General features: G+C 41.7%; 1 protein-coding gene across 9 annotated transcripts in view; it reads right to left on the minus strand.

Annotated features, from left to right (window-relative positions):
- Positions 1-22,377, minus strand: part of LOC119019449 (netrin receptor UNC5C-like) — a 371,539-nt gene that overhangs the window by 236,598 nt on the left and 112,564 nt on the right. The gene's annotated exons all lie outside the window — the stretch shown is intronic.

Raw genomic sequence — 22,377 nt, forward strand, 5'->3', positions numbered from 1 at the left:
TTGTTTTGGGATTTTTGTGACACCATGAGACAGTTCTGACGAGAGACCACAGCGTTTCAAAAGTTGTAAGCTTGATACCACAGGATATCTCTTGGGAACATTTCCAGCCGTGACTAAAAACAGATATTGTTCACAGGAACTCGGGTCGGCAAGACCTAGTGTTTTTAATGACACCTTGGGACATTTCCAGTATGTTTTTGGCACCCAAAAGGAGCTGTTCTCAACCAACACATGATGTTTTCTTAACCCTAACTAAGAGTTTTTTTAAATTTCTCAACTTAACCTGAGCATAAGCACATTGTTGTGACAAGACAGTACTAGTCTAACCTGACGATATTAAAGCTGTAACATGAAGAAACTTGCATGCGGTTTTGTTGAAACATACTTTGCTGACATTTATTCTAGTAGATGGCTCCCATTTATCTCATGAACACATGAAAACACAATGAACTGATCATCAACAAGTATCATCTGTAACAAAAACTAAACTAACTTGTTCCTCTGCGTCTCTGTTGTTGCACTGGATGACATGTTCATTCACTGTAGTTTGTAAGTGTCCGTCCTGCTGCTGCAAATATTCACTAAGACAGCCACTCAGTGGCTCTGGGCGCCTGGTCACCCGCAGTAAGCATATGAGTCGCCCGCAAGGCGCCTTAAACACAGACTGTGAATACATGCGACCTATTAAATGTATAACAGTGTTTCCAACACATATACTTTACTTAAGTGGGCCCGGGTATATTTCCCGACCCATTTTGGACTTGCAGCTAAATGCAGTCCCTAACAAAAGCAACACTTACTCCAGTTTGCTAAAAAGTCCTATTTTAACAAGTTATTTAGCCTTGTGGAAAATTAAAATATGTCAATTTCAGTAGAGACGGAGGGATTTGGAGCTGTGAGTCACCAACAAGACAGTGAAGACAGCACAGAGAGACGAGCAAACGCATTGTCGGTTTTAGTTTTTTTTCCACTATATTTTTTGACAGCAGAAAAAAAAAATGTATCGTCTTCCTTTTCCAGTAAGGTGAAGGCTACTGTGAAGGCTGAGGGCCACCAGTCCCCCTGAAGGATGCAGGATTTGTTCACAACTTGAACGAAAGTGATGTTTGACAGTCTCAACTCACAGATGTTTTTCTCAGGCAAGCTGTCGTGCAAACCACACCCGTGCATCCTGATGATGCAGATCAGCAGAACTGCTGAGCATTAAACTCTCGCTATGTTCTTTTTACAACTTTAACTTTGAAAATTGTTTTTCTTTCATCATGTATAGGTACCCGAGCAGACATCCCGGATTTAACAACAAGTTTCAGGTGTGTTCAAGTTCCCGACTCTCAGCAAGATGACCGCACTAAAACTAGACACAAATTATATAGGAGGTAAATAACCTCTTTCTCACCCCCTAATTTGCGGACACCAACTTCTCTACCTCCCACTCTTTAATGGGAGTATGAACGCTTGTCACACCCTGCGTATTTAACCTTGAGAAACTCATTTCTCATTTCCACAATCAGTCTCCCTTCACCACAGAGAAGAGGGCTGTTTATACGGGCAGATAACCGGCGACTCTTCTGAAGACTCGCCTCCACGATTTACGATGTAACTGTCAGGTCGCCCAGTTACTGGTGATTGACGACGCACAATGGTAATGTTGCAACACTGGGCATTTAGGTCAACGGTGTTTGATAAGAAGCAGCGTTTTTTTACTGTGATTGCCATTGTGTGAAAACTTGTGTCTTGTTTGTTTTGTGTTTCTCCTGCATTGATTCGTCCCTTGAGACCTGAATCGTGTTTCTGTGTTGGGTCAATAACATCGTAACACACGTCAGCGTACAATCAGTAACTCAGTTTCCTTCAGTAACTAAAAGATAAACAGAACGTATCTTCATTGTTCTTCTTTTTTTATTTTAAAAATGCAGACCAGACTTCATAAAACTCCCCGGAGTAACTGTTAGTCCTTGTGATTACATCTTAAAAGAGGCAGTATCTATTTGCCATCCACTCTCACCAGTCATCAAAAAACATGTTTTATCTGGGTCTTCCAATCGCAGACAACAATCCTTGAAGCATCAACAAGGTCGGCCAAGTGCAAGTCCATATTCTTGTTTACCTGCAACCGGTGGTAGCACAGAGACGTCTCCTAATAAACACAGCTGAGAGATTCTGCCAACCACTCTCTGAAAGTTTAAGCTGCTCATTTCCAGAGAGAGGAAACACATGAAAGCATCCCACAATGGATTTAGCACATTTGTCCTTTCACCACTTCCAGCAGTAATTATCCAAAAACCCATCAATGACCCACCAATATATCCACCCAGGACTCCTTCATATGCAGACCGTGTCACTCTTCATAATCCGGCGCCTGACTTCCTACTTCGCTCCTCCTTTTCCCTTCATAGCCTTATTATCCAATATGAAAAATAAGGTAATAATGTTTTCAGAGTATTGAGCCTTTTCACCACAGGAGTTACTTTCCTGGATATTTTGCTGAAGCATGCAGCTGTAGAAGAATTCACTATTAAATCAGGTGAAAGAGTTAAAAAAAAATTAGTTAATCATGGTTTTCCCTAATCAGTGACAGAGTGGTTATATTTTTAGGTTGCTATGATTTGTTTTTGTCAAACAAACTAATAAGAGGATACCTTTGTGTGGCAGTTTATCAAATTTGTAGAGGCAGAATAAAACCAAAGTATCCCACCATGATAAATCTCCCCACGGATCAAGTTCTATTATCAAAAGTTCTTTCAACTAACCAGTTAACACAGTGTTCCAGTTGTGCACTTTGTACATAACAATTACAGTTCAGCCAACATAAATGCATCTCTTTTGTGACATTTGAAAGCTTCAATTAAATTCCACCTGACTGCTGGGTGGGAATGCTGCAACCGTGTCACAATAAGTGGTGATAGACCACCGCCTGTTGTGACAGACCATCGCCTGTGGTGATAAACACAGCACCCCCCCTTAAGCCAATCTGGACCGCAATGACGGATAAATACCGAGAACAGGTGAATACATTAAAACACATTTACGATACACGCAGGGTAAGTGGACAGTGTGTGTGTCTGACAGGGAGGAGGAGGAGGAGGTATCGGTGTGAGGAAAAGAGAAAAAGAACCGAAGATATGACAAGGTTGAACAGCTACAAGGGTAGTGGAGGAAGGAGACATAGAGCAAAACAGCAGAGGAAGGAGGAGAAGTGGATGGTGTGATGAGTAGAAAAAAAAAAGATATGGAGGGAGAGGCAGGAAGTCCCCACTGAGACGGACATGTCACACACCAGCGAGCCTGACACACGGAGAGGGAATATCGCATTTCTCTCACTTTCTGCCCTTTTTTTCTAATAAACATTTCTTCTTTTCTATTTTTTCCTCCTCCTCCTCCTCCTTCTTCTTGTTCTTCATTCTCTTTTCCAGTTGAAAGGAGTTACAGTAACCGGCACTCAAAGAAATCTCTTTTAGTTTCCCCCGTTGAAAAGCGTTTCTTCATCTTTGAAATGCGGCTGCTCGATAATGCATGAACTTTATGCATAACTTACCTCCTGAATTCCACGGCACTGTGTGCGTTTTGACTCCATCCCTCCACGGGGCGCTTACATTAACGCTCGCTGTCACGCTTATAATGCTGTCTGGCCTCTGCATTCACTCACACACATGTGCTAAACACTTAGAACACACAAAAGCTCACAAACACACACGGAGCGTTCGGCTCGTGCTGGGAATTACCTGTTTACCTGATTAACAGCACATGGCTGGAGGCTAAAGATATGCAAACCAGGAAGAGAAAAATAAACAACTTAAAATAAAACATTTCCTGCCCGACCTCCTCTGGAGAAAAAAAAAAAAAAAAAACTGTTCGGTGAGACTGTGAAAGCAAAGGAGAGGAGGAGGGGGGAAAGGTTATTCACTTTAAAGTATTTTGTTTAAAACAATTACATGCGCCTTTATCTGGAGTAATTCTCTTCATGGCCTGAAAAGTAAAAAAAAATAAATAAAAATAAAAATCTATAGCTGAGGTTTGGCTTTGATATTTCTTGCTCTTTCTGTTGCTCTGAAGCCACACGAGGTGGTGCAGCATCTCTTCTGACAAGCTGCGATTCTCTTTTGCTCGTATCTGAGGAAGCACAGCTTTCGTTTTATTCATTTTTTTTTTTTTACTTCATGTTTCGGTTGACTCACCATGAAGTCTGTAAGAAGTTTTTTTTGTTTTTTTTTTTTTTCTTGAGAACAAAAATTAGGAGGCTGCGTTTCACATAAAACGCAGTCGGACAGTCTAATATTACTTTAAAAATGAATGTGGCCAGCATGTGGAAACTATAACCCCCGATTTCAGTCTGTCCTACCTGTGAAACCAGCACCGCCCCTGAGACTGATAACTTTTTCTGTCTAAACTGACCTAATCAATGTGTGTGTGTGTGTGTGTGTGTGTGTGTGTGTGTGTGTGTGTGTGTGTGTGTGAGTGAGAGAGAGAGACTGCAAACATGTGTCAGCTAAGATCTGTCCATCTACTTTTATCTGCTCTTGATCAACACGGGGGATGTTAACCAGACCCAGGAAAACCCCCCAAAATTACACACAAATGATTAAGCCATCTTGAAACACACACACACACACACACACACACACTCAAAAGTCCACACACTCGAGCAAACCCTCTCACGTCCACCCGCACTGCTGCCGACAACCCCCTCGGGGAAAGTATTGATGAAAAGACCATGAAACTGGCTTAACAGGACTAATTCACACATACATACAATAGTCGCACAAAACTCTCTCTCACACAGTATAGAGAGCTCGTTCACTCTCCGATACAAGGCGAAAGAATTAAACATGACCATATGTGCCTCTGAGACAAAGGAGGCCAGCTGAGGGTTTTGTCTCGGCTCTGTTACAGATGCCACAAATGTGCCAGCCCATTACCCACGGATACAAGGGCATGTGCGCGAATACATACACAATACTAAGACTCGCACGCATAATAGCCGGCAAGTATCTGAACTCGCACAAACAGACGCACAACCACACCCAGTCACAGAAAAACGTCACGCTGAAAAATCAGCACAAGGCCAGAAGTCAGACAGATATTTATGTTGGGTCATTTAACTGAACAAAGAGAACTAATGGGAGTCGCCTCCTTCAGGCAGGAACAACAGCTTCATACAGCCGTAAACTTTCAGAAATCAGACGGCACATGTGATATAAAGGCTGAAAGATCATTAAAAAGGGTAATGCAGCCGTTATCAGCCCATTATCCAGCTTCAAACTCGTAAAAAGGCAGATTATTTGTGTGTAGGCCATCATGTGTCATTTCACTGTGCAAACCTTAGTGTGGATGTCGGGCTAAAGATCACATACAGCTCGGCTAGCAATCTGTAGAGCGCATACCTCCGCCAAGGCTCATCAGTCCCATATAATTCAAGCAAGCCTAATCAAATAACCGAGTCAACACTCTGAATGTTAGCCATGCAGATAGTGGTTGGGACTGGGAGTTCTGGGACCAGGGAGTGTGAGTGTTTACACCGCTAACCAAGGAGGTTTGGACTAAATTGGGTTGAGGCTCGCCAGAAAGATTGCTACAAACACAATACAAAGACATCACAATATCAAAACTGCTGGACATTTTTTCCACAATTTCTAAAATTCTCAAATATAGCCTGTTTAAAGAGAGTGAGAAAACTATCCCCGGTTCCGTCCCTTTATTCAGATCTGGACTAAAAGTTAATGAGGTCAATTCTGAAGTGGGATCAATCCTCCATCCAATTTTTTTTTTTTTTTTTTCGAAAAACCATTCAATAGTTTTTGTGTTTTTATAATTCTAATGCTCACAAACGCCAGCAGACACAACATATTTAGTTTCATATCTTGGGTCAATTTCTATAACATTAAATATCAATCAGAGCCAACACACAGCAAGCTGGAAACACACGGGAAGGAAACAACCCCACAACCCTCGTCACATGCCACCCAAATGGTGCTAAACCGACTCTACGCGAGAAACACGAGGAAGAAACACAAAGAGGTATCTTGTGTGAATTAAACAGCCAACTCTGGCAGGTAACAGTGGGTTCATGCAGACTGTGATCTGTGTCCAACGCCAAGCGAGTAGTTTTTATTATCCTGTCAGTCTGCAAGGAACTGCTGAAAACTTTTAATGAAGCCGAACTTGGATATAGCGTACCAATATGTGATTGATTCTGAGTCATTCCAACATCTTGAAAACTGTCTATAGGTTTTCATCAGAGCGCCTCAGATTCAAACTTCTGTCGATTTTTATTAAGAAAACTTTCAATATAGTACATTTCCCCGAACTCTGACCCAGCAACACTTTCAGCCACGTAGCCAGACTTTCTGCAGGGTTACTCACTGTGTTCACATGCAGCTATACAACCAGGATACAACTGGCTTACTACATTTCTTGGGCATGTAAGGGAAAGCGTTTGCAGCCCACTCACAGCTTTTTTTTGCGTCAAAGTGTTAGGGTTATGGAATAACCTCCAATCAGGAAATAACACACAAACTCTTCCCAACACTGGGTATAAACAGCCGCCCTTTCCTTTCTCAGCACCGGCTTTCAGTGACTGTAATGTCAGATTCAGAATTTACTATGTTTTTGCCTGTTAAGTTTCTTGCTGTATCAAATTTTTGCGACTGAAGACTCATAAATTCTTGCTGCGACACGACTTGTCTGGAGCTGTGTGAATGATACTCGCCGTCTTGAGCTCGCAAAGCATAAAAATAGAAAGAAAAATATCCACTTCCTATCAACAGCAACAACAACAACATTCCTCTCCGTGTAATTCGAATCCAGCACAAGAGGAACACTGCAACCAATATGATGCAAATCATATGAGTAGGATTCTTAAACGGTCTCATCGTACTACAGGATCCTCAGAGCAGATGGAGACACCGGTTGGCAAAGTAGCTGTTGACACATCAGGTCGAGGAGTCCGACTAAATTAGCCAGCGGATAAGTTTAGTCACCATCTTCTCACCCAGTTTCTGCAGTTTATGTGAATGTAACACTGTGTTTCTTCAGTCGTCAGAGCCTCTAACTGATTAGCGAGAGCATCGGGCAGAATGGGGTTGCAGTCGGCGACAGCCTTCTCTTTCTGATGAACAGTAAGTTGGACTGCAGGTTGTCACTTTCTCCAATTATTCCCATACGTACGTGGGAGGTCCATGTTTCTGCACTTTTACAGGAAAGTGAGGCCTTGAGTGCTCTGATACAGAGCGTGTGCTCGCCGCTAACTTTCAGAATAGACCACCATAATGACCTTAGCGCTGCTCAGAAGAAAGTTTTTGATACGGTTTATTCTCAGTGATGCAGCCAAACTTTCAACATGTACCGAGGACAAGAAGCTTTTGACTGCTACCCTCATGGTGTTTCCAGTACATCATATCACCAACTACAGGACTCTCGGATCTTTGTTTGTGTATAATACAATGAAAGGATGCACTTTATAATATATGTTGAGTGTGCCATGGATAAAACAGATCTCTCAAGTCATCCGGCACCGGCCTTCCCTGGGTACAAGTCTTAGTCTTAGTTGTTTATGCTTCCTTGTTGCTAAACTATTCAATGCATAAAGATGAGTCAGGTCTCTCATCTCCGCACACTTTGTTGTTTCAAAATGGAAAAAAAAACTACCAAAACACAACAGTGACAGAAGTTATTCTGTCTGTACAGCAACTAATGTTCTTGATGCGCAGTCACTGTTGGGAGTAAAAAGCAAGGTAATGATCGATGGCTGCGACCACAGAGCCAATGCAGCGAGATCGTAAAACCGTGATCCTTAACAGCATCCTGGCACCAGCCTGAAGACCACGATGAGAGCCTCAGAGCCAGTGTAGCAAGTCAGTGATGCATTAAGCCGCTGTGTCTGGGATCAGCGGATGATGACGGCTCCGGTATTTCATGCTGTTCAATAAAAGCTTATGAAGACTTGAATGTAAAAAGTTTATTATGACTTTAAAATTAGACAAGAGACTTTCAGGATTCACTTGCAACAACAACAACAGTCAGTGTAAAGAGAAGAGATGAAATGAAACGGAGTGAACAGAATGTACTGTATGTGGGTTTTGTTTTGCACAAATGCAAAAAATGCATTTACAAAAAGAGACATTTTAATAGCCACTCTGCTTGTTTCTTTTCTTTCATTACACAGGTGACTAATTAATTGCCTTCTCCTGTCTCAGTTCCTTTTGAGTATCCCACAGGCTGAAGGCAATTATCAGCACTTTTACCTGCTTTTACCTGAGAGGTAAATACCAAATTTAAAACCGTGTAACAGAATAAACAAAGCTGCACCTGCTGTGCCAAACTACCCTCAATCCATTAGTCTTCATGCGTATGAAAGTGTGTGTCAAGTATTTCCAGTCGGAGTCAAGGCTGTGCTAACCAATCACGGCTCACAAATTGAGAGACAAGGCGAAAAAGGCATTTATTTTTGTGAAGTATAAAAGTTCCCAGAGGCCGACGGCGCTCCGACTCCACGTCTACACAGAGAAACATCAAAACCCAAACATACACACAGAAACACACTCACACTTGTATAAAATACAGTACCAAGGCTGAGTCTTTTTGTATGACTTAGACCTTCATCCTCTCTGCTGTTTGTTATTCCTTCTCTAATGCGCCTCTGTGAGCAGAAAAGCCATTTTTGTGTAAATGTAACAACTGTCCCAATCTGTTCCCAAATCTCCGGAAACTGTTACCTGATTCCTGCAAGAACAACGAGGGTGTTTGTAACTGTCGCCCTTCGGGCTGCAGAAAAGGAGGAGCTCATATAATATTCATACAGACACAGTCAGCCAGTCGGTTAGTCATATACACACAGACCCACTGCCTTGGTGCCTGCACTCATTTACTAACACACATTTGGATGCTGATGTTTTGCCAAATAAGACCTCGGGGTTATTCAGATTTTCAGTTCCCCTGAAATGAGAACTATCAGACTGAAAACTCTCTCAGAATGAAAACGTGGGCTCTGCTTCCACAGCATATGTTCAGCACCGAAGATCTGATTGCAACTTGTCTTTGTTTAATGTCTTTCAGTCTCGAACGCATCTGAATTTTTTATGTCACTGTTTTCCTTCTTGTTTTGTACTTTTTTTTTTTTTTTCTTGCCGCACTGCAGGAGATTAATATAAAAAAGGGGGCTGTGCATTTGCAATTTGAATTGCTGCAGGGCACTTGTGGGTATGTTAATCTATTTCCACATGCTATACGTAGACAGCAGTCACATGCCGAGTTTTCCCAAGCTGATTTTTTTTTTTTTTTTTTTTTTTTTTACAGGAAGGACTTAAAAGGACCTTGAATCTCAATATCGTAACGCCATCCCACAGTCTCTGTATCCAGGCAACAGTGACAATGTAATTTCCATGCAACAGAGCTGCTTTATATCGGACATATACTGTACATGCAGAAAGTAGGTATTTTTGATACTGCTGTCAATATCTTAACACAGAGAGTCCAATAAATACCCCTAATTAGGAGCCAGAAAAATCAGAAGCTGTCTGTTCTCGTCGACTCATCAATGATTCATGATACTTGTATTACCCTGCAAATGGAGCTGCAAAAAAATCAGTGTGAACCGGGCTGTTAAAGAAGCAATCAGATGTTGGTGAAATTCTGAACATGATCACTATGATCACAAAGCCCTCGATTCAGCCTCACTGAGGAAGAGAACGCTTTACAGACTCTCTCACATGAGGACACAAACGCTAACTACAACTTAACTGCACCTTTCAAAACATCACAACACAGCAGTGCTACACAATAATAACAACAAAAAAAAAACATGGCAAAGGAAAACAATGGAGAATGGAGCAAAAGAGCATGAAAATAAGCAGAGTTACAGAATCTGTTTCATGGTCCAGACTTGGAGAATTTTAAAGCTGCGTCCATTTCCATGGTTTCCAAGCCGACAGCACATTACTTATTTACTCGTCCAACAGACGCACAGCAACATTAGCATTCATTTGGAATGGTGGTAAATATGCTTTGTCACCGTGATCGCTGCCTGCTGTGGCTGATGAGGACGGTGAAACTGAACCAAACAGGAAAAAAAAAAAAAAAAACGTAATGTGCTTTAAATTCAAAGCACTTTGATAATTGTGGGCTCATCTGTTCCATCGGCAGAAGTCGTGTGATCCATTATTAGTACAACATGATTGTGTTGTCAGTGCAGCTCTTAGTGTGTCTGTGCACTGCCAAGAAGCTAAAGCATGACACTTAAAGCAGTTTGTTTGTGTGTTTGCTTGACTCATTAGTCGCAAGAACATTCAGGTTGTTATTAAATGAACAACATGTAACATCACAGGAGATGTTTGCTGAGTGATGTGTGGAGGGCCGAGCAGAGAAGTGAGGGTGGAGCCGCTGCAGCTGCTCAGGGCTGCCGATCTCTTAACCCAACACTTTAAATGTCCTACTTTAAATGTCCAAAGATGGGTCTGGGTTCTGGGTCAAGGAGAGAATAATGTGCAAAGCCAGAACCTCTGGAGGAATAAACACCCATATTGAATTCTGCGCTGATCCGGAGCAGTTTACTGATGAAAGCAGAGCTCATTACTTTTAAACCTGAGGATTAAAAAGTGGATTTATCTGACTGCAGCAGCAATCTGCAGGAGTGACCTCCATTGTCGGCTGTTTATGTTCTGCAATGTTGACTTAAGTGGAGCTAAAGGGGAAAACTAATGTTACAAAGGAGAGCGGGGGGGAAGGACCCAGAGACCCAGACTCTCTGGTAATTCTGATAAAAAAAGGTCAACCTAAATTCAAACACACAGACACACTCCATCTTGTCGAGTGTCGTTGCTCGCCATCTTACGGCTAACGTGAGGTAAAGAAATCTGTTTGGTGGAAATAAACATTAACCCTGCAGTCAAACTGGGCAGTTTGTAGTTTTATTTCACGGACTTGAATGCTCACTCTCTGATTCTATCCCAGATGTTACAGCGACAAAAGAAAACGCACCGTCACCTTGAGTGAAAATGAGAATTTCTCTGGGTTTGAACATCGTTTGAAACATTCAGGATGTAAGCACATAACTCCACAGTTTAAAGCAGAATTTTTTAATATGACTGCGTATATTTTCTCCACTATCAGAGCTTTTCAGTCTGTACTGCTGAAAAACATACAGAAAAAGGAGAAAAATACGTTCACTGCATGGATTCACAGTAAACACTGTATACCAGGGTCCATCAGCAGATAAAAATAAATCTGGCATCGACTTCAGAGTAATGGAGGCTTCTGCATGTGCAAGTTTACACACACACACACACACTCTCACTCATATGCATGTTTACAAGCATAAAGGGACAAACACTAAGGTTTCCACTCATTCTGTCAGGAAATCATTAGTCATCATTTACTGGTACTTTGTGTGTGTGTGTGTGTGTGTGTGTGTGTGTGCGTGTGCGTGTGTGTGTGTAAGATACTTTATTTAGTGTATTATAGAATGAGTGGGTGCTCAGGCTTGTGTGTGTGTGTGTGTGTAAGTGTCAGGTCTTCTTCCTTCTGGCGTCTTCTGAACCGTGTGAAGGTCAACCAGGCCTGAGAGACGTGACACAGATACAGGCTACAGCAGCAGACAGCCCGAGTCTTTCACTTCCTCCACTGGTGGTGGTGGTTGGTCATCCATCTGTGGTGTGTACTGTAGTTCAGCAGGAGGGGGGCGGAGGAAGAGGAGACCCATGAACATGAAGAGGAGGAATTAGACAAAAGAGCCATGAAGTGACAGAGGAGGGTGTGAACAGAGATGACACGAAGGCAAGAAAGGGTGGAAATAAATTGAACAGTCGCGTTTCATTTTTAATCAAAGCGGCCTCATTTCCCAGAATTAAATGCAGCTCCATTCATAACAAATCAAATTAAATTAAATGTAGGGAAATTAAGAGAAAAACAAACTGTGGCAGAAAGGAAAAAAAAAAACATTTATGCACTAAAATGTCTAAAAAGGGCTCGACCTGTGTGTAGATTTTGTTGAGTTGTGAACCACACACGACGTTTGGAACCAGATAAATCCCAAAATGTGTTCAAGCTAACGGTAACTTCCAGGAGAGAGTAGTCAACAAAAAATGTGAAATGAAATGGTGGCTGATTAACAATAGAGACAGCAGCTCCGATCATCTCACGTTACTTGTTTTTTTTTTCTGTTTTGATTGAGAGCGGCAGGAATTACATACTGTACATTCACAGGTATTCATTTGTAATCAACAAGTCCATCATGTGAGAGTTTACTATATCCTAATAATGATAACATTGTTTTAATCAAATGTTTCACTGCCTAGGGATAAAAAAAAGGTGCAGTGGAAGAGAAAAGGAAGACATGAGACTTGAAGGGGGTAAATGAAAGATGAGTAAGGAAGTTGTGCAGGAGGAAATACAATTTCTGACATCAAGACTGAATGTCAAAAGTCCTGACACCGAGTCACACGCAGATATTGACCGAACTGACTGACTGAAGTGTTAATCATTAACTCGACAAGGACGCGAGCCACCGCAGGGCTGCGAGACACATAAATCAATCGGAGCGCTCACACGCTGTTAGAGAATCTGTTTGACTCTCAAATTCAAACGTCACCCACATGAATTAAAATGAGTTCTCCAAAAAGAAGACGACTGACGAGAAAAAAGGAAGACAGGCGGAATGACAAACTGGACCTGAAGTGTAAAAAAAACCTGAAATGACGATGAACAAGTTCAGACAGACCAAAGAGCGCGGCCAAATATGCAGTTAGCCGGGTTCTGACGGGGGATGTTGTCCATGACGGCGCGCTGATCAGCTGATGTCCGGTTGATCTCAGATCTCCCGGCTGACTGCTCAACTGACTCTGCCGTGTTAGGCTGACGTGTGATGGCTCCATCAAATCAGACGGTCTAATCAAAATGTCCCGTTTCACACACGTCAATATGTGACCGCGTCAGTGGTTTGTAGAAACGTTAGCTGCCGACATTTATCCTGCCAGCTGGGCTGTTGTGACTCTGTTCATATAAAGGGACACGTACAGAAGAGAGGGACCTGATCTGTGAGATGCTACCTTCAGCTGGAGTGTGAACGAGGCCGCAGAGACAATGTCAACCTTCCACTTCCAGTTTACCGATCCCCCCCCCGCAACACACACACACACACACAAAACCCCATCCGGCAATAATCATGAAGGGAATAGTAATTTGGCGGTGAGGGCTCTGAGCGCTCCGACATCAAAGCCAAGAGAGGGAGAGAGCGCGAGGGGAAAGAGAGGTAAGAGGTTAGAGAGTGAAGGGAGGGAAAACAAGAGGGAGACAGAAGTGAGCAGGAACAATCTCTCAGACCCAAACAAACCCCAACTCAGGTTGATAAATGAGGAGAAAGTTGCGAAAAATAAACTTTGAACATGATCGTTTTATTCCTGATGGGAGTCTCCCGAGCCGCATATCGCGCCTGTTGATGAGACTCAATAATTCTCGGCGATGCATTAGACGTTGACGGTGCAGGATTTTGAGCGTGAGGAACTTGCAGCGCTGCTTTAGACTCAGCGGACGCTTCATTTCTACAATATTCATGTGTGGTTATTATGCAGCAGCATTGCTTATCCTCCACCTATTTGTGGGCCTGTCTCCCTGCCTGCCTGCTTACATATCTGTGTATCAGCTCTCTCTTCACCTGTCTGTCAGCATCCCTCCATGTTTCTCCCTTATCAGCCAGCTCTCATCCATATCTGCTCACGTCTGTTCTTGTGGCCGTCAGTTTCACTGTGATCCGTCTACATTTCAGCAGCTCTTAAATATTTTCTTCTGACTTACAGATAAGATAACTTGCATGTAACTCATAATTATGTTTCGCTTAGAGATAGAAAATAAATAAAACCTTCAATGGTTGTGTATTTGTTGTTGCCGAATGCAAGAAATCAACCTGACAAGACGCTTTTTTTTTTTTTTTGCTCCTTGTGAGGACAATGTATTGATGTATGAACTGCTCCATGTCTAATCTTTACACCTGACTTGTCGTGGTGCAGGGGCCGACACCTTCCTCCGACAAGCTCTGCAGGTAAGTTTCTCATTTCCTCACCTTTCTTTCTTCTCTGGAAGCCACAGAATTCCCATGCATACGATTTAACTTCTTCGTAGAGGTTCAATAATCTAGCCCCACTGTCAGCCATGGTGACAATGTAGGGTTAGCTTCCCATGGTGATAGCGCCCACTTGTGTCATTTTAAAAATAATCAGGAAATCAATATAAACTGTACGATATCGAGCTTAGTTTTTTCAAGTCGCAAGGAATCGATCTGTAGTATAGGAGATTATATAATCATTTATAGGTACAGGTGTTACAATTTCGATTACGAATTGAAAATCGACCGAAATGCGCTTTCAGTCTTCGATCAGCGATTCTCTCAGTACTTTTTCTTTCTGTCCACCCACACTTGCTTGCTTTTGCGCCTGGTGCACGCCTGAAGCAATAAATAAAAAGAAAACAAGAACACGACACAGACTCGCCTGCAGCCGAAATTCTTGTGAGCATGAAGACAATTAACTGACTGGTGCAGAAGGTGACTCCAGCAGCATCTCAGATGTTGCATATTTTACGTTTATTGATTTGTTTCAGAAGAGGGATTACTCAGGACGGACTTGAGAAGCTGGACTTTCAAACAAACTGAATTCATCTCTCTCTCTCTCTCTTTTTTTTTGCTTTTGGTTGAATCTCCGAAGCACGGTAGCTTTTGTTGAACTCAGAATCTTTATTTACGGTGAATTAGTTTCAGACTTGCAGGACCCTAACCTGCAAAAAGTCAAGTCAAACAGTCAGACTGTTTCTGTGTAATACCTTTATCGCCAGAATTGTGAAAAAGTGTAAATTACGGTTATCAGGGCATAAAACAAGGATGTGTTGATCTTGACAATTCCAGGTATGATAGCCTGTCAGAGGCAAAACTGTCAGTGATGAAAAATAAATGGATGTAATAAATAAAGAAATCAAATTGTGGATTTTGGAAACCACTAATATTTATGTTGAACACTAACCTACTTGGCTGTTGCATCACTTTAAACATTCACCACATATGAACAGGAAGAACAAACCACCCCCTGATTCTCCACAGGACATCGTATGGCTCATGTTATTTATCCTATGGATCATTTCTGTGTTGCTGACCAGTGCAGGCTGTCAACCAGTCCACTGTGAAACATGACGTAATCCTCCTGTTAGTGCAACCAATGTCTCACTCTATTTGAAACAGAGGGAGTGAGAGTGAGGGAGAGAGAGAGAGAGAGAGAGAGAGAGAGAGCCTGTATCTGCCCACCACTAACGAGGCATGTTTGGAAATTCTCATGATTGTTGTAGCTGTGAATGTTAGAAATTCACATTTAAATCACCACAGTCATTATTGGCAATAACGTGTTGCACACTGCTTGCAAAACAGATGCCCCCTACACCTCCTACACACACACTCAAATTGCAGTCGAACTGGCTGTTGCTCATTGGCACCTGATGTCCTAAACAAGCGGTTTCACTAAATATAGTTAAAATTTGCAAGTTGCAAATGCCAAATGGTAAAGGACGGCGTATCCACCCGATTTTTCTCTGAAAGCAGCGCTGATTCAAGATGTTAAGATTAAATATGTGTGACCAAATGCGACAGGGAGCATTAATAGCTAACTTCTCTCAGGAAATGTGATGAAGTCTCACATGTAAACACTGAGATGTAAATCCAGATTCTAAAAGCAGCTATTTAACCTGGAGACGGACGTCACCATTTCCTTTTGTGTTTTTGTTTTTTTACAGAATGTAAATGTAAATGTATGTTTCTCACACTGTTGTTGAGGAGTAGCATCACTGGTTCATCTTGTTTATCATTATTTTTGCTCACATGATTGATTTTTAACAATCTTTGCTGTGCAGCCTATATTTCTTTGTTGAATAAAGCTTAATCAAAATGTTTCAAAGTGAGAGTCACTCAGATTTATTTTGTCAGGGCTGGCAGATGCCCTCTGGCCTTGCCAGCCCCTCTCCCACTGCATGTGTCATCTGCATATGACTGAAGCCACTGATGCATATCTGTCAGCGCTGTATTTCCCTAGAAAGCTCTCAATGGAAATGCCTGTGGAGAATAATCCAGAATGAATATAGCTGTCAACTGGTCCCAGAGGACCACCTCCAAGCATCTTCCCTTCACTGTCAATCTCTCTGCTACAAACCATATGGGAACAAATATTCTTATTTCCAATCAGATGACAGGCTCTGGCTCTGTGGACTAAGGCAAACTCAGTTTATGGGGATACATTTAATGACTGTTACGCTCTGCATGCCCTTTTATGAGATGACGATGAGAAAAGGAAAAATAACAGCACATATAGGAACAAACACACTCCTTATTGTCACACAAACCTCCCACAATCCTCCATCTCTCTCTCTCTCTCTCTCTCTGCGGAAGTTGGGTTGCGTAGGTTGATTCATTATGCCTTGCCAGTATGCTTCTTTGTTTTATTGTTTTAAAAAAAATAAACTTTTTTTGCTTCTTCTTTATAATGTAACATTTTATCAATGAAAAACTCGTAAGTTCTCTGCACCGCAGTACAATTCAACCAGGTTCTGTTCAAGCAGGTGCCACAAAAGAATAGAGGACGATGGAGAAAGAGGCTGCCGCACACCAAAGAACAAAGAGGTCCAACCTACCAACCAACCCACTGACTTTTTTATGCAGATGGAAGAATGAGCAAAGCATTTCCTCCATTTTTTTATACACTGGAGCATTTTACTGATTCATTTTGTCCTGAGATTGACTGTTAAACTGTTTGATGTAGGTTAGTATGTGGACTAGAGGTGGCTTTGGATATTGGCTTTTATGTCTGAGGTAATACAGTTAATGTGCAATCTTTTTAGGATAACATGAGCACTGTAGTGAGTGTGATCCCTCAGGGTTCACTGCAGAGCTCACATGTGTCCATTCTTAGTCACACTGCTGTATATTGTACAATTTGGATGGGAGTAATCTATATGAGGTCAAATTGAACCCTGATTAACTTAAAGGGACTCTGTGGTAATTCAAAAGTAATAATCACTTTATTATTGCCCACAGGCGAGCTGATTGTAACATGATATCAAAACAAGCCTTTGGATTTCTTTGTGAGGAACTCAGGTGAGAACAGATGTGACTTCACGTATGTTCTCGAGTGTCTCGTCTCAGGGATTTCCTCCGCTCCACTAACAGCGAGCACTAGTAGGTAAAAGTCCACTCATATAGATTAAAAACCAGGCTTCAGCACAACAAAGAAGTTCCACAGAGCCCCTTTAATTATATCAACGTATGATTTTCGATGTGTCTTAAACTGCTCACTAGAGAAAAATGTGTGTAAATGTTTGGAGATGTGTTTCCTGGTGTGTGAGTTGAAAGCTGCCCTTTGTGCCTGCACTGTGAAGAGAGCAGGTGGAAATGTAAGCGTAATTGTACAGAGATGCGACTCAATTTGCACATAATGCTGATCTTCCCTCTAATCCAGCTGAGCATGTTACACAAGCCTGCCACCATACAGACTACTCTGCTGCAACTCAAGAGCATATTCTTGTTTCTTAACAACGGCAATAAGCTATTTTGCACACAAGGACAAGCAGCTGTATACTGTAACGCTGTTGAAAAATCTGGATTATAAAGGATGATACTGATCCTGCGCACACAAAACGTTGGAGGCTACTCAGAAAGTAGCATTTAGCGCTGACTTTTGTAAATCCTGACGGATATGTGACTGCGAGTTGTATAATGAGGTCTTAAACTAAACGGTATACAAGTATTTTGTTGGTTACCACTACGCAGTTAAGGTGTGAAAGCATCTGGCTGCAGACAGCCTGTGAACAACCGGAGCTGTCCCCTTCACAGATATTGTATCTGACTTTGACAACTTGTTGTGTTAATGTGTTTTTCTGTGTTGCTAAGATGCTCAGAGAAGAAAATATTCAGATTCACAGTTATTTTCACACGTCTGCAAGATCAGAATAAACCTATTTAGACTGCTACTGTACCCTCTGAGATGAGCTCTCAGGCTGCGGTGTCAGGGAGCCTGTAACATACGCTCAAATCAAAGCTGACAGTGCTTGTATAACACATAAAGGGGAGTAATGCTGAAAGTCAAACAGTTTACTATAATAAGGACACTGGATAGAAAATGCTGTGGCGCATCTCTGTTCTTGTTTTCATTTGGATTGAGTCCGTCCGATCTGTGTTAGTTTAGTCTGTGGATCAACACAATATTTCCCTTTATTTATATATATATTTTTTTTTTTTGAAACCCATCTCCCACCAGCTCCTCTTTCTCCCATCATTTTATATTCATTATGTGTCTCCCTGCGGAGCTATCCTCAGGACTTCAGAGTTTGCCAAGAAGAATTGATAGATGTCATATGCCGACATGTCTGCTCTTTAGGATTTATAAGATCAATCGGAAGTATGGCCATCGTGCTCCTCTCTCTCCCATCTGTCCGCAGGAGAGTGACACACACACGCAGTGAGCTACATGGACACACAGGCAGCGGGCCTGCGTAGGTGTCGGACGGTAGCTTGTGTGTGTGTGTGTGTGTGTGTGTGTGTGTGTGTGTGTGTGTGTGTGTGTGTGTGTGTGTGTGTGTGTGGTGCCAAGGAAGGGGTGTGTTTGATACTGTCTCTCAAGTCTGAACAAAGTGTTTGCAATTGCATCTAAATGTGTTATTTGGCGAGAGTGGGAGCATGGGTGAGTATGTATTGTGTCTCATTTTTCGAGTTTGTGTGACACAGAGTGTGTGTTTGTGTGTGTGTGTGTGTGTGTGTGTGTGTGTGTGTGTGTGTTGCAGCAGACTGCTGAGGGCGGGGGAGAGTGGGTTTGCCTGTGCACTAACAGATGGCAGGAGAGAGGGGGTTTAAGTTTCTTTCCTCGCTTCTTAAAGAGCAACCAGTTAAGAGCTTATTTGTGTGTGTCCGTGTGTGTGTGTGTGCGTGTGTGTACGTGTGTGTGTGTGTGTGCGTGCATGTGTTTGCCTTTGTGCCGACATTTTTTATTTTTTTTTATGAAGGAGAGAAGCAGGACTGGAAGTTTCATTCTCAAGAGTGTTCACTTAACTAAATTTATACAGCAGAACCAAGCTCACTCTCCAGCTGAAGTACACGCACTCACATAGACATACACACACGCCACACACACACACACACACACTTTTTTGTGCACCAATGCAAACGCATGAACACAAGCACACAGGCAGGCAGGTGTTGCTGCCACTTCATCAGTGTTCTGAGAAAAAAGTAAAGCGACTGAAAATTAGAAAATTTCCCTTCTGCATGTTTCAGCACCTCAGGTGGTGGGAGAGGTGAGAGGGTGTCATACACCGGGGGGGGGGGGACAGACGCAGACAGAAACCTCAAGGGGGTGAAAAGAAACTGAGGCGCTGAGACGAAGCCAAAGAGTGTATAAGGGAAAGAAAACTGCATGTTCAGTGTGAAGACTGTTCGAAAATAGAATGAGAGGGTGAAAAGACAGACGGAGGTGAAATGTCATCACCTGACGACTTTAAACAAAGTGAAGTTGTCACTGTTCATAATGTTCCGACAAAATTGTAGATTAGCTTTGCCAGAAGCAATTCCTAGTGAAGCTAGAATCCCCTTCAGGGCATCCAGGATGTGTTAATGCCGCTCCAAAATACTAATTTTGACCACATTTGTAATCGTGTTAATATTTTCTCTGCCTTGCCGTTCTTTAAAGCCAAGCAGGAAATGAGTCTCCAAAATCAGCCACCTTTCAAATAGGAGCTTTGAATATTAAAAAGGGTCAGTTTGGCAAAATAAGTAAATAGGTAAATAAATAAATAAATAAATAGATGAAAAAAAAATGGTCTGAGATTCCTTTCACCCAAACATATGCTGGAGGTGTTTTAAGGTTTTTTTTGTTGTTGTTGTTTTTTTTCTGTTCATTTATTATCCAAGTTGTGAAATGTCATTCCAAGTTTCAGTTCAACAGACCTATTTTGTCTTCACTCATAGATGCCAGCAAACAAACTACAGCAGCTTTTTTTCATGAAGATCGATCCATCATTCCCTGAGAAACTAACATACATTATAAAAAAAAACACAATGTTTTAAAAAATTCAAAACCTGGAAATGTCCGCAGTCCCTCTCTTTATCCAGATCGGCACCAAAAAGTAAATGGGGTCAATATTCAGGGCCAAAGACTATCCTCGGTCCAAGTTTTGAGGAAATCGGTTCTTTTGCAATCCTGCTGACAAACCAGTCAACAAACAAGGCCTCAGCGAATCACTTCCCTACATGTATTATCACATAGAAGTTGAGGACATGCACTTGAATGGTAACAGAGACAGAGTTTACCAGGAGTTACAACTGTAGACGCGTACACACATCACACACAGGTTCATATCACTTTAGGGATTCAACATAGACTTGCATTAATTTACTAGAAACTCACTCTAGCTTTAATTGGACAAGCCGTCTCATACTAAGTGAACCGTAGATTAAAATGTGTCCCCAAATGTCCTCGTGTCAGAAACACACAAGCACAAACACCACAGCGCCCCTGACACGAGTACAGAGCATTCAGTTATCAGACAACTCAAATTTTAAAAGGATCAGCAGCTCAACAGGTGGCTGTGGTTGAAGCAGAGAGATAAATGGAGAGCTGCATTTCATTAAATTCATGTTTAACTTTATGACTGGTGGTGGAAAACTTAACTTCAGTGCTTGGTGACAGGTAGAAGGATTTGATTCCATCTGCCTCCCAGTGTACCTGTCTTCAATCATGAGGGGATCACACACTGCCATAAACGGCAAAGCAATCATTTGTTTTCTGCCTCGGTAAATCCGGTCTTAGTATCAGTTTTCCAATAAAATAAAGTAATATAAGGAGGGGCAGTATGCAAAATCCAGAAGGGCTTGTTTCCATTGTCCATCAAGCACAAACACACAGCATGTCCAAACAGAAAACACTGTCTCACATGATGGTTGATCAGTAACATAACAAATCACAGTAGTTCTTCTTTTTCTTTGCTCCAAATAATCACTATTTTCTTCCATAAATAACCTACTCAGCATCCATCATCACAATAAGGTATTCAATAATCGGTAATTATTGTTTTTTTTTTGTTTTTTTTCCAAGCATTCTGAAGTCATAAGCTCTTTTCTTATGACGCAAATGTTAGCACCGAAGGGGGGTTTATGGGAGCTGGATGAGCGTTTGCTGATCGCTCTCAATAAAAATAAACTCTAGATGAGGAAAGATTATTCAGAATTCGAGCCAGACCCTGATTCACTGATTATCTTCCCACACCTGTTACTGTGCATCCTTGCTGTCACATAAGCGTAAGAGTGAGTAATACATCCTGTCCCACTCAGACCTTATCCTGCTCCAGATTTGACCTCTGAGCTGTATTGGTGTCGGAGAACACCTGACTGCCACTCTGCCACTTTTCTTCCTCCCAGTGAGGAAATTAAATGTTCGTCGTTTGCATAATCCATCTGGAAATCATACACATTTTAATCATGCTGAAATCAAATCATCATTTAAGCTTTAGTCATGCCGGAGATATAAAAATAACAAAAAACAAAAACAACAAGAAAACAAAATGGTCTGAGGTTTAAAGTGAAACTCCTGCCAAAATGCAACCTAGGCTTTTTTTGTGAATGTATATGAGTCAAACCTTCATGTAAAAACATAATTACAACAAAAGAGGCACTTTTAAGATTTTCTCAGTGCAAGGGGCACTTTTACGCAAGCATCAAAATCTCTATTTTTAAAACACTAAGAAGACTCGACACAACATGAAACTTTGCTTGTGGTATCACCAGGGTCTCTACACATGAACACCAGCATTGAGAACACTGTTTGTGTACACAGAGTTTACTAAAAATAAAGTTTTTGGGACAACTCACGTTAGCAGATGTTTCCTCAGCTCGCCGCCGTCCTGCCAGTGAGAAGTATCGATCTCCAAATATAACGTAACCTGGAAATGAGTTAAGGTGGAACGCTCCTCAAGCTTAGTTCCACATAAATGCAAGAATAATTCATTGTTTTGTCGTTAGCGAAAAACAATATTGACCTTGAAGTTGAAAAAAAGCCTCATATAAGAAACAACACTAAAATAAAAAGCTGGAAAAGTCACGCGAGATATCGCGTGGATAGTTCTTGCAAGAAGACAGTAGTTCCACCTTAACTCTCGTCCGTGTTACGTTGCATTCTGAGACTTTTAACTTTTTAGTAAACTTACACAAAGTTCTCAGTGCTGGTGTTCATGTGTAGAGACTGGTGATACTTACGAGCAAAGTTTCATGTTGTGTTATTTTGATGACAATGTAAAAGTGCCACCTGCACTGAGAAAATGAGCTTGACCCAAAAATGAAAGTACGGTAAATCTTAAAAGTGCATCTTTCGTCAT

Source organism: Acanthopagrus latus, chromosome 5 (genome assembly GCF_904848185.1).
Source record: "Acanthopagrus latus isolate v.2019 chromosome 5, fAcaLat1.1, whole genome shotgun sequence".
NCBI classification, from domain to species: domain Eukaryota; kingdom Metazoa; phylum Chordata; class Actinopteri; order Spariformes; family Sparidae; genus Acanthopagrus; species Acanthopagrus latus.